Source organism: Heptranchias perlo, chromosome 8 (genome assembly GCF_035084215.1).
Source record: "Heptranchias perlo isolate sHepPer1 chromosome 8, sHepPer1.hap1, whole genome shotgun sequence".
NCBI lineage: Eukaryota > Metazoa > Chordata > Chondrichthyes > Hexanchiformes > Hexanchidae > Heptranchias > Heptranchias perlo.
Window position 1 is genome coordinate 91,516,128 of NC_090332.1, and position 11,260 is coordinate 91,527,387.

Genomic DNA, 11,260 nt, shown 5'->3' on the forward strand with positions numbered 1-11,260 from the left:
GGGGGAGGGGGAAGAGGATGGAGTTGGGGGGGAGGGGGGGAAGAGGATGGAGTTGGGGGGGGAGGGAAGAGGATGAGTTGGGGGGGAGGGGGAAGTGGATGGAGTTGGGGGGGAGGGGGGGAAGAGGATGGAGTTGGGGGGGAGGGGGGAAGAGAATGGAGTGGGGGGGAGGGGGGGGGGAAGAGGATGGTGTGGGGGGGAGGGGGGGAAGAGGATGGAGTGGGGGGGAGGGGGGGGAAGAGGATGGAGTGGGGGGGGAGGGGAAGAGGATGGGGAGGGGGGAGTTGGGGGGGAGTTGGGGGGGAGGGGGAAGAGGATGGAATGGGGAGGAGTTGGGGGGGGGAGGGAAGAGGATGGAGTGGGGGGGGAGTTGGGGGGGGAGGGGGAAGAGGATGGGGGAGGGGGGGAGGTTGGGGGGGAGGTTGGGGGGGAGGGGGAAGAGGATGGGGAGGGGGAGTTGGGGGGGGGGGGGGGAAGAGGATGGAGTGGGGGGGAGTTGGGGGGGAGGGGGGAAGAGGGATGGGGAGGGGGGAGTTGGGGGGAGGGGGGGAAGAGGATGGGGAGGGGGAGTTGTGGGGGGGAGGGAAGAGGATGTCAGGGGGGAAGAGGAGGGGGAGTTGGGGGGGAGGGGGAAGCAGGGCTTCCAGTCTACAATCTTCCGCTTCGTCACAAATTCTATCTGCAGGAACAGCTGGGGCGGTGGGGGCGGGGCCAGTTTCTGGGGGCGGGGCCGGGAGGTGGGGGCGGGGGCCAGTTTCTGGGGGCGGGGCCGGGAGGTGGGGGCGGGGCCAGTTTCTGGGGGCGGGGCCGGGAGGTGGGGGCGGGGCCAGTTTCTGGGGGCGGGGCCGGGCGGCTGCAGTGCCGGTTTCTCTCCGCCGGGGGGCGGTGGCGTTTGGCGCCCGATTCCCGGCCGCTCCTCATTGGCCCGTGTTAGAGCCGCCATTCTGACCAATCAGGACTGTTTACAACGGATTCACTTCAATTGTGACCAATCAGGTAGGTTGTTGGGGCTGGTGCTTCGCGCAGGCGCAGTGCTGCCCCGTTGTGTTGTGTGCAACGAGTTTGAGCGGCGCCGAGGCCCGAGACCGAGACCCGGGCCCTGAGAGAGCGGAGACCGAGGCCCGAGGCCCTGAGAGAGCGGAGACCGAGGCCCGAGGCCCTGAGAGAGCGGAGACCGAGGCCCGAGGCCCTGAGAGAGCGGAGACCGAGGCCCGAGGCCCTGAGAGAGCGGAGACCGAGGCCCTGAGAGAGCGGAGACCGGGGGCCGAGAGACCTGGAGCGCGGGGGACCGACGGGCCATGTTTTCCCCACGGACTCCTTCAGGCGGGAAGCGGCCCCATGCGGGCTCCCCGCTGACCCGGAGCGGCGGCTTCACGGTGCAGGGGCGGAGGAGCGTGTCGGCGGGAGGGGCGGGGGTTTTATCCCCGGCCTGGCGGTCCTCCCTGTGCGGCCGGTGAGTATTGGTGTGCGGGTAAGGCAGTGGGTGGGACGTGGGATTTGATGGGATTCCCTGGAGAGGCTGAGACTGGAAATAAAGGCGGGAATCAGCGGGACGGAGTCGGCGCCCCGAGCGCTTCACGGCCGGGGGAGTATTTGTGACGCGTGTAGTCACTGTTGTGATGGAGGAAACGGGGCGGACAATCTGCACAGCAAGATCCCACAAACAGCAATGTGATTAAAGAAAAACAGATAATCTGTTTTCATGATGTTGGTTGAGGGATAAATATTGGCCCAGGATACTGGGGAGATCTGCCCTGCTCTTTGAAACTCCCTCAGTGCTGCACTGGGAGCGCTGGCCTGGATTATGTGCTCAAATCTCTGGAGTGGGATTTACAATTCAGGTGAGAGTGCAACCCACTGCTGGTCAGTGGAAATATGTTGCAGGGGATGCATTATTGGTTGGTCTGTAGATCTCAGAGCTCAGCCTGGGAGAGTGTTACCAGTGGGGTCACACAGTGGACTATTTTGGGATCTCTTTTTTAATCAAGGACAAGAGCAGCAGACGCGTGGGAACAACACCACCTGCACGTTCCCCTCCAAGTCACACACCATCCCAACTTGGAAATATATCGCCGTTCCTTCATCGTCGCTGGGTCAAAATCCTGGAACTCCCTTCCTAACAGCACTGTGGGAGAACCTTCACCACACGGACTGCAGTGGTTCAGGAAGGCGGCTCACCACCACCTTCTCGAGGGCAATTAGGGATGGGCAATAAATGCCGGCCTCGCCAGCGACGCCCACATCCCATTAACAAATGAAAAAAATAATATCCTTCTAAATGATTTGGAGCTAAGAGTCACAAGCACAGTGGCCAAATTTGCAGATGATACAAAGCTGAACAGGATTAGCTACAGGAGGATTTGAATATATACTTGGGAATTGGGCAGACAGGTAGCAGATGAAATTCAATGTAGAGAAATGCAAAGTGCTTCACCTGGGGACAAAAAACCCAATAAGGAACTATTAGTTAAATGGAAAGAAAATAATGTGCATGAAAAATTAGAACAATCTGGGGGTCCTGATTGACGATAAATGGAAGCCATTGCAATAATGCTTGGTGGCAGCGAGTGAAGCAAATCAGATGTTGAGATGTATTAAAAGGTCATTATTGAGCCAAAATAGTGAGGTAATCCCACCTCTGTATAAATCATTGGTGCACTTGGAATACTGGGCGCAGTTCTGGCCGCTATAGTACGAATAGGATATTGCAGCCATTGAAAGGATATAGAAGAGGGCAACCAGAATGATTGAGGGGGTGGAGGGATTGGATGACGAGGAATGATTTTGTAAATTGGAACATGTTCTCCGGGAAAAGAGAAGGTTGAGGGGTGATAGGATTGCTGTTTTTAGGATTCTAGAGGGACTGGATAATGTCGACCATTGCAAGCTGTTTCACCTTGTCCAGAACAGTAGAACCAGAGAACGCGGCCTGCGTTTGAAGGGGGTAAATTCAAAACTAATTTGCGGAAAACAATATTTCAGTGAGTGAGTGGTCGATCCGTGGGTCAGGCTCCTTCAGGAGATGTGGAAACAGTTACTATTGATTCAAATGCAAATTAGATAGATTTCTTTCAGAAAATAACATTTTGGAATACAGTATATGAATAATTTGAGACATGACGTGGTAAGTTTAACATGCTTGGGAGGTACAGGTGGACTTTGGACCCAAAGCTCTCCACCACTGGGGGTTTTCCTCACCTCATGTTTGGATCTGTTGCAGGCTCATTGATGGAGATTGATTGCTGTGATCAGTCAAAACTCCATTGTCGTCATTTCATGCGACTAGCAGGATGGTAGAAGGTGAACTCGGTGGACCGTAATCTTTTTTTTCGTCTAGCAATTCCTACGGAGTTTTTGCAGATGCCCTGCATTCTTCCCTCTGTGTGGACTGTCGTTGAACTAAGTAATCTGAAATGAAAACAATTTGGAGCAAAGTAGTGGAGTGGTATGTGGGATTTTAAACCGCAACAGGATCTTAAAATGTTTAACTACGTCGTATAATCGCGGAGAGGGGACATTGGTTATGGGGAAAGGAATAAAATCTGACTGAATCTGTGACTCTTACAAAGCTTTTTTTTGGGTTGATTGGAAAGTAAACGTGAGCTCAGTCGTTAAAGGTTACAAATACTAGTTAGCTTTATATTTACAATGGGAACATGAATGGGATTGGTCCTAAAGTAAGGAGTTCAGGCATGCATTGGAGGGCAAAGTTGCAATATGAACCAGTGTGGGGTTCATTGTGTGTGCCTAAGGGAATGAACTGAGTGCTTTCAGAATTTCTAGCTTTTTAGAAAACATTTGAAAATGTCTTGTTAGCTATAATTAAGAACTCATAGTTAAAATCCGATGATGAAGTGGGCACGGAGAGAAAGCATTCAGCCAGCCCAACTTAGTTACCCAGGTCCTGTTTTCAGGACCCAGCGTCAACACTTTTTGTTTCTTTTCCCAACACAAAACCGTCTCCTCTGCTCTCTGTTGTCTGAGAAATTGATTTAATCCCCTGTGAAAGCTTCAGCCGAACCAGTGTCTCCGGTAGGTGCAGGCTGTTCCACATATACACAGCTCCAGGTTATCCCTTACGTTCACTTCATACCTGCTTCAGCTTATAGATAACGTTCGCTGGTCCTACTCTAGTCACAAAACTTCTCTCGGTTAGATTTACTGGCCATTCGTAGTTAATGGTAAGAAAATCCAGCCCCATATCTCTACATCAACATTGTCAATTTACTTTTTATTTTTTAAAATTTGAATCATGTTCTCGTCTTAGTTTGCTCTGTAAATGAGATTTCGCTTCCTTCCCCTCTCCAAAGCTTCACTATCTCGCTCGCCTTTCTCCAATCTCCGCTATTGCCTCTTATCTCTTTACATTGCAGCGTGAATTACACAGATGCTGATCGTTATTGGAATCGTCTGAAGATTACCATAAAGAAAATAAACTGTGTGTGTGTAAACTGTGTATACAGAAAGGAAAGGTTCTGGTTAGATCGCCAGAGTGGAATCTTTGCTATCGCCCCATACTGATTTGCTAAATCCCCTGAATTTTTCACCAAGTACGGTGACATTAGTTTTGAGGTTTAAATAGTCATTGTTGTGAGTTTTTGACTGGCATTATTTATTTTCTTTTAAGTCCAACCCAACCAGAGGAGCACAGTATCAAACAATTGGCGAGACCCTCAACTATGAAATCAGGAGTTTTTGGATCATCTCTTCCTGTTAAGGTTATGGAGGCTATAACGCTAGCTGAAGGTAACTTTCTTTTGTTACTGAGCAAACTAATTGGTGCATAAAATATTGACTCAGTGCTATGTAGTATGGGAGTTTAGAGCTTTTCAAATGTTTATGAATTCCTCTATTGGTCAGGCTAAGTGTGCATTATTTGCAATGTGCCTGCTCAGTGAGGCAGTAAACCCTCTTCCCCCGTCCCCATCCTTAAAGGGAAAACTTTGCTTAGTTTTCTGCTGTTTGAGCTGTTTAAGGGGATACATACTTTCTACTGAATTGCTAAAGGTGATGCATTGGCACCTGTATTACTGCTGTGTTTTTTTGTCCTGTGTTAGTGTTCTGCACTTTAGACTGGGCACAGACACTTTGTTTTACAGCTCCCTTTAAGTGACGTTGCAAAGGTCAGTCCCATCCCTGATGTTACTGAAGTGAAACTTGCTACAACACAAGTAGGTGTATGCAAACTGTGCACTCCAGATCATCAGCTATTAGTACAACACAGTAATGAAGGGTAACGGGACAGAATACATATAACACTGAGGGATAATGTGGCATCTCAGCACAATATTTGTCCCCCAGGATGCTTCAGAGTTGTGGAAAATGGTTAGTACAGTGATGGCCAATTGCAATCACTGACTAGTGTGACTATGGCGACACTGTTTCAACCACATGCACCAATTTTAGTAGAAAACATAGTGTACACAATACAGGTAAATGTACTTCACACGTGTATATTAACTTAGCAAAACATCTGCCACCATTCAGTGACCAAGGAAGCAAAGTGCTCACAACAATGAAACACCACTGGCACACTCTGCTTTTTATTTTACCCACAAATGCACAAAAAGTCCACGTGCATACACCATGTGAATATGAGCATTGAGTTCACGTGCCCAACAACGGTGTCTGTTTTTTATTTACTAATCAAATATCGTTAGCCACATCTGGATTCCCAATTAGCCACTTGTGGCTAATGTAATGGACACCAGTGTAGTATGCACGTGGCTACAAGACTTTCAAAGAATTTCCTGTTCCCATTGACATCTCGGACAAATCATTGAATTATAGATTATCTTCAACAATGAGGATTGTGTTGAAGGTGAACTATTCTCTCATCCACTGTTAAAACCATTAACTTTATTTCAGAGTTGTAATACTTTGAAGCTCGGAGGAGAGTGTGGTGATAATTCACTGACTCATCTGTAATGTCTTTAAAACACATTTTTGTGTCTGCACGCTCTTCCTGTCTACTTTATATAATAGAAGCTCCCTATGTTAAGGTGTCACGCTGTAAGTACACAATCCTGCTATTGGCACCACCATTCGTGGAAGGGTGTAATTAGTGTGACAAATACATCAAGTCACACATCCTGTCTTTATTTTTTAACATAGAGACTGAAATTAAGGTGGTATGCACTGGTCTAGTTATCCCCACCCTGTAACTCCTCTTCACCTGAGCTACTCTTGGTCTTGATTCTTGTGTGCAACTAAAGAATCTATTGTGATGAAAAGACAATGCTGCATTTATATAGCTCCTTCAACATAAAGAATGTCCCTGGCATAAGGAAAATCAGTGCTGAGCCAGGAAGAGAGAGATTAGAAGGGGCGACCAGTAGCTAGGTCAAAGAGCTGGGTTTTTTCCAGGAGGTTTTTAAGATGGAGATGGGTGGAGAGGTTTAGGGAGGGAGGTGCTGCTCTGATTATTGTAATGGACGTATTTGTGTGAAACTGTCTAAGTGGAGTGGACATTTTGTTATTTACTGATCACTACTTTTTATTTTAGCAGATGAGCCATTAAGTGTTAAAGTAAGTGAAAATGGATGGGCGTGGCTAGTCTGTGGTGAAAAAACTGATTGTGTGGAAGATTGGCCAGATGCCCATTGCCAAGGTAACTTAATGTTTCAGTGTGTTGCTGACTGGTTTAAAATGTTATTTGTATTTATGTTCAGAAGAGAAATTTGGTGATCCAGATGTGCATTTTAAACCGAGATTGATTTTAGTGTGGCAGAGAGCTCCGTTTTACTGGGCCATCGTGTATAAGGATCTGGTTTGCATTGTGAACCTCCATATGTGCATTCCCCAATCTCGAGCTCTGTCAGTATCCAGCCCTCCCACGTTAGGTGGGGCTTGGCCAGATGCAGAATGAATTGCCAATTCTAACAACCTGCCGTAACCCAGGAGGAGCACACACAATGTGTTTCCATTTCTCCCAACAAGCTGCCACTATCTGCTTGGAAGGAGATTGACAGCCTGGTGCAAGCTGCTGAATTATGAGTTGTTTTGCACTCACTAGAAATGGGATTGAGTCTGTGGCAACTCATTTCACGTAGGCCGGCAGAGGTGACAGTAGTTTCCCTCGGCCTGGAGGGCCGTCTCCTGACCCAAAGTGATACCTAGCCGGATCAATGACTTAAGTTAATTTATCAATTGCCGTCAAGGCCAGTAGGAAGAAAAAAACTATCCGAATATTGCATCAAGAAAAAAAGACACTGGGTGGAGGGTGACCAAGAAACGAGGCAAACACTTTCACTCCTCTGGTGCAGACGCCCCAAATGATGGGTAAGTGTCAGCTGGGGCGCTGTATCTGCGATTTGCCAGCATCTCGTGGAAAAGGTGGAGATAGCTCCCCTGGAATCTCTTACCTGCTGCTACATCCTTAAAACCCCCTCTGCGCCCATGAGGCTGTCCCAAAGTGTGACCATGGTGGATTCAGGAGCTGTTCACGTTTACTTCAGGGAAGGTGCCGTGGAAAGGAAATACAATCTGGTCCAAGTCAAATAAGTTGCACAAAAAGAATAGAATTGTCACATTTTAAAATGTGGACCAGAAAAATCTCCCTCCATTTGCTGCTGAACCTCATATTCCTGGTGTTGTTTTAAAACATTTCATATCAAAAGAAAGGTTGTTGTACACAATAGATTTAACTCGGTACGTTTTTGGAGGGTTTGACTAATGGTTTGTTTTGACCGACAGCTGTCCGTGTGTAAAGAGTTTCCAGTTGCCACCCTGTGATCTCCCGTACGTTGCAGATCTCGTCGCTTTATCTCATCCAAATGAACCCAGCTCCTTCCAGGTGAGTACCTGCGTGTGCTGAAAGTAACTTGTGGATTTAATCACTGAAATCTTGACATCACTCCGGGACTTGAGCACATAATCTGCGCTGATACTTAAGGTGCAGTTCTGAGAGAGTCCTCACATCGAGCTGACAGCAAAGAAACATGCCATTCGGCCCAAAACTGGTCTGTGCCGGTATTTGTACTCCACACGAGCCTCCTCCCACACTAATCACCTCTTCTCACCTCTTATAGTCCGTGTCAGTGATGGCAGCTTCTAGACAGGGAACGATATGTTACTGGCCCAGCTTAACCCATGAGGACTCCTACACAGAAATCACTGTCGATTTTGCCAATCATGAGTGGAAGTGTCCTGACTGCTATAACGGTAAGTCAAATGAGCAGCATCCGGCTGAGTGGGGGAGTGAAGTGAGGATAAATAACCATATCATTGCAATGTTACGTTGGATACACTGACTTTGCAAGCCTGACTAAACAATTGATGAGCATTGGGGGGGTTTTCTGTATTACTGAAATGTCAAAGCTGTAACTCTATCGCTCCAGTATCAAGATGTGAAAATGGTACTAGCTGTGGCTGGCTGGAATACAGAGCTCCTGTTTTCCTGTATATCTTCAAATTGTTTTTCTCGGGGGGTGGGTGGTGGTGGGGCAGTGCGCAGGGTTTTTATTTGTTCGTGGGATGTGGGCCGTCGCTGGCAAGGCCAGCATTAATTGCCCTTGAGAAGGTGGTGGTGAGCCGCCGCCTTGAACCGCTGCAGTCCGTGTGGTGAAGGTTCTCCCACAGTGCTGTGAGGAAGGGAGTTCCAGGATTTTGACCCAGTGACGCTGAAGGAACGGCGATATATTTCCAAGTCGGGATGGGTGTGTGACTTCAAGGGGAACGTGCAGGTGGTGTTGTTCCCATGTGCTTGCTGCTCTTGTCCTTCTAGGTGGTAGAGGTCGTGGGTTTAGTTTAAAATAGGTTAACCTGGGATTGGCCTTTGGTTGTTTTGGCCGAGTTATTTCACTTTGTGAAGTGGTATCATGGGCTGTAACTGGTAGTTTTTTAGATTTCTGTGTGTTCTTGAATCTCATTTAGCGTTGCACTATTTCTTTTAGATGGGCTACAGCCAACGATTTTGCGTGTTTTTTTTTAGGGAGGTGGATTTATTCTGGCTTCCCAGAAGAAACCAGTTGCTGCGATTAACAGCGGACGGTTCGGGCAGAGTGAGCTTCCGCCCTGTACCACAGGGGCAGGGGATGCTGTCGGGACTGGGACGCAGGGTCTCCTCGCTCTTTGGGGATTCTGACACCAACTGCCGACGTTACGGTGAGACTTTACGACAGTGCGGGGTCTGCATCTGGCAAACTGATCTGTTGGGTTTATTCTTCTGGTGTTGAATGTGTGATCTTTTAAGTTCTTAATTACAACTACTATCACCTATGAAGAAACCTACTATTTTGCCATTACAAGTTAAGGTGCAAACTAATATGAATTGTCACTGTTTGCTTTTTGTAAGTACTGTGGACTAAAATATATTGTAGGATTTTTCTCAACTGTGACGTTCTCTCCCCTTCTGTAACAGCTGAGTCGTGTATTGTGGGACGAGGAGAATGAGTGTCTATATACGCTGACCAGTTTCTAGTCTGAATAAATGGGAAGTGGATGAGACATCTGAGCGCCATATTTTCAGCTGGGATTTGAACAGATCCATGAAAGAAGATCTGGGGGATTCAATCTGGGTAAGACGCATTAACCTGTCTTACCGGTGGTGTTTTTGCATGCAGTTTGTGCACAGTATAAACTCACCTGTAAAATGGAGTGAATTCTGATGAGGTACTGCTGTTAAATTTCTTTCAAATCATAGAATGGTTACAGCACAGAAGGAGGTCATTTGGCCCATCGAATCCATGCTGGCTCTCTGCAAGAGCAATCCAGCTAGTCCCACTCCACCGCCTTTTCCCCGTAACCCTGCAAATTTTTTTCCTTTCAAGTATTTATCCAATTCCCTTTTGATTGAATCTGCCTCCACCACCCCCTCTGGCAGTGCATTCCAGATCCTAACCACTTGCTGTGTTTAAAAAAAAAAGTTTTTCCTCATGTCACCTTTGGTTCTTCTGCCAATCACCTTAAATCTATGTCCTCTGGTTCTTGGACCCTTCTGCCAATGGGAAACAGTTTCTCTATCTATTCTGTCTGGACCCTTCATGATTTGAATACCTCTATCAAATTTCCTCACAAACTTCTCTGTTCTAAGGAGAACAATCCCAGTTTCTCCAGTCCTATCCACGTAACTAAAGTCCCTCATCTCCTGGAATCATTTAGTAAATCTTTTCTGCAACCTCTCTAAGGCCTTCACATCTTTCCTGAAAGTGCGTGCCCAGAACTGGACACAATACTCCAGTTGTAGCCGATCCATGTTTTTAAGGTCATCTAACATCCTTGCATTTTGTATTCTATACCTCTGCTTTATAAAGCCCAGGATCCCTATGCTTTTTTAACCACTTTCTCAACCTGCCGCTGCAATGTTCCTGTCCCCCCTTTAGAATTTGTCCTCTCTAGTTTATGTTGCCGCTCCTCATTCTTCTACCACAATTATCACTATCAGCGTTAAATTTCATCTGCCACTGTGTCCAGCCCATTCCACCAGCCTGTCTATATCTTCTTGAAGTCTATCACTATCCTTCCTCACTGTTTACTACCCTTCCAAGTTTTGTGTCATCTGCAAATTTTGAAATTGTGCCCAGTACAACCCAAAGTCCAAGTCATTAATATATATCAAGAAAAGCAGTTTTCCTCAGCTACCGACCCCTGGGGAAACACCACTGTACACCTCCCCTCCAGTCCAAAAAAAACAACGTTCATCACTACCTCCTGTTTCCTGTCCCTTAGCCAATTCTGTATCCTGTTGCCACTAGCCTCCTTTTATTCCACGGGCCTCAATCTTGATGACAAGCCTATTCTGTGCGACACTTTATCAAATGCCTTTGTGAAAGTCCACTATACACCACATCAACCACATTGCCCTCATCGACCCTCTCTGTTACCTCATCAAAAAAACTATCAGTTAGTTAAACACTATTTGCCTTCTAACAAATCCATGCTGGCTTTTCCCTAATCCAGATCGAGAATTCTGTTCCTGGATTATCGTTTCCTAAAGTTTCCCCACCACCGAGGTTAAACTGACTGGCCTGTAGTTGCTGGGTTTATCCTTGACACCCTTTTTTGAACAAGGGTGTAACATTTGCAATTCTCCAGTCCTCTGGCACCAGGATAACACACAGGCTGGAGCGTGTTACACACAGGATAATACACAGGCTGGAGTGTGTTACACACAGGCTAACACACAGGCTGGTGTGTGTTATATACAGGATAACACAGAGGCTGGTGTGTGTTATATACAGGATAAACGCAGGCTGGTGTGTTTTATATACAGGATAACACGCAGGCTGGTGTGTTTTATATATAGGATAACACGCAGGCA

At 47.2% G+C, this 11,260-nt stretch overlaps 1 long non-coding RNA gene across 2 annotated transcripts; it reads left to right on the forward strand.

Annotated features, from left to right (window-relative positions):
- Positions 1-4,661: 4,661 nt before the first annotated feature.
- On the forward strand, positions 4,662-8,142 carry LOC137324281 (uncharacterized). 2 transcript variants are annotated; one of them, XR_010963584.1, is made up of 4 exons: positions 4,662-4,746; positions 6,506-6,610; positions 7,696-7,795; positions 8,031-8,142. It is a non-coding gene; the product is annotated as an uncharacterized lncRNA (long non-coding RNA). The 2 variants fall into 2 exon arrangements; XR_010963585.1 differs by having other exon boundaries at positions 6,509-6,610.
- The last annotated feature ends 3,118 nt before the right edge of the window (positions 8,143-11,260 follow it).